Below are 2082 nucleotides of genomic sequence, written 5' to 3'. Positions count from 1 at the left end.
ATTATTATTATTATTATTATTATTATTATTATTATTATTATTATTATTATTATTATTATTATTATTGTTGATGAACATAGAATTTTCACAACCGCATTGTAATCGAAATAAATTTTCAACCTGTTAGGTTGTGTTACGTACATATAGTATGTGTTGAAGATCTGTTTTAACTACAGAACAAAAATGGCTAATCTCCCGAGGTAGAGCAATCGAGGCGAAATCGGGAGGTTGTAGGTTCACATCCCAGTGGCGTCCACTTGGCCATTTTTGTTCTGTACTTAACAGATCTTCAACACATACTATATGTACGTAACAAGACCTAGTAGATTGAACGATTATTTCGAATATTATTATTAGACATTTCAAAGTCTGTTCACCATGTTGAACACAGCGGTTCTCATCCGATCACCGCAGTTAAGCAACATTGGGCGTGGTCAGTACTTGGACGGGTGACCGCTTGGGAACAGCGCGTGCCGGTGGCTTCATTCCATTTTGGGGAGTCCGAGACCTTGGAGCAAACCGAGACTTTGTCTCTGCGAAGGCGCAGACATTCCGAGGCGTCTGCACCAACTCTTGTTCACCCATTTACCTATAATAACAATGTTATTTGCTTTACGTCCCACTAACTACTTTTACGGTTTTCGGAGACGCCGAGGTGCCGGAATTTAGTCCCGCGGGAGTTCTTTTAGGTGCCAGTAAATCTACCAATATGCGGCTGGCGTATTTAGTACCTTCAAACACCACCGGACTGAGCTAGTATCGAACCTGCCAAGTTGGGTACAGGAGGCCAGCACCTCAACCGTCTGAGCCACTCGGCCCGGCAATGATAATCAGTGTATTTATCTATTTATTTATTTATTCACCAAAAGAGATACCAGCTTAGAAATAGTACGTGACTTTGGGGGGTTCGGAAACAAGAACACAATTTCTTACATGGTTGACAGTTGGTGATTGAGAATTTTTAGTGAATCCTTAACAATGTTTAGCGCGATTTCATTTAGACAAGTTTTTTTTAACAAGTTGCTTTACGTCGCACCGACACAGATATGTCTTATGGCAACGATGGGACGGGAAATGGTTAGGAGTGGGAAGGAAGCGGCCGTGCCCTTAATTAAGGTACAGCCCCAGCATTTACCTGGTCTAAAAATGGGAAAGCACTGGAAACCATCTTCAGGGCTGCGGACAGTGGGGTCCGAACCCACTACCTCCCGAATACATGATACTGGCCGCACTTACGCGAATGCAGCTATCGAGCTCGGTTTAGACAAGTTAAAGACAATCCGAGGCTTTTCATAAGGTCCGGTGTACTCTGTTTGTTAAATGTCTTCAATGAACCGCCCAAAACGAAACATAACCGCATGGCGTAACAGCCCACATTACGAGGTGGTCGGTACGACGAATCTTCTCAGCCCTTATTCTCGGCTTTCTAGACGGGGGCCGCCATCTCACCGTCAGATAGCTCTTCAAATATAATCACGTAGGCTCAGTGAACCTCGAATCAGCTATCAGATCTACGTAAAAACCCTCTGACCTGGCCGAGAATCGATCTCAGGGCTTCTGGATAAGAGCAAGACATGCTACCTCTACACCACGGGGCCGGTTTCAATGAACCATCACAAATCAGTTTCACAAGTTCAACTTGTTCTACTTCAAATAGAATACTGAAAAAATGGAATCCAATCTAAACTTCGCGGAGAGAATATCACGTCAGCCTCGTGTCCGTAGATTTACTGGCACGTAAAATAACTCCCGCGGGACCAAATTCCGGCACCTCGGCGTCTCCGAAAACCGTAAAAGTAGTTAATGGGACGCAAAGAAAATAACATCATTATCAGTATAATTATTTTGTAAACTATGCAAGGATTCATAATAATCATCCAACAGGCTGTCTATTATACCGGTAATGTTCCGTTATGTCAATTTTCGCTAACTCTTTTCTAGAGTATTTGCATTCTTTTTTTTTTACTCCTGACTCAGAAAACTGGTCTTTTTATTTCATTTCACATTCACCAATTTGTTTCTGTAATGCGTGTGTGTTTTCTTAATCTGGCTTGGAAATGAAGTTTTTTCTTGACCTAGATA

The 2082-nt window shown here is 42.1% G+C and overlaps 1 pseudogene; it reads left to right on the top strand.

Annotated features, from left to right (window-relative positions):
* Positions 1 to 365: 365 nt before the first annotated feature.
* LOC136886930 (5S ribosomal RNA) lies at positions 366 to 482 on the top strand (annotated as a pseudogene).
* Positions 483 to 2082: the final 1600 nt, after the last annotated feature.

This window comes from Anabrus simplex, chromosome X, assembly GCF_040414725.1.
Source record: "Anabrus simplex isolate iqAnaSimp1 chromosome X, ASM4041472v1, whole genome shotgun sequence".
NCBI classification, from domain to species: Eukaryota; Metazoa; Arthropoda; class Insecta; order Orthoptera; family Tettigoniidae; genus Anabrus; species Anabrus simplex.
Note: the sequence above shows the minus strand (reverse complement) of the source record. Positions and strands in the feature narration are given on the sequence as shown.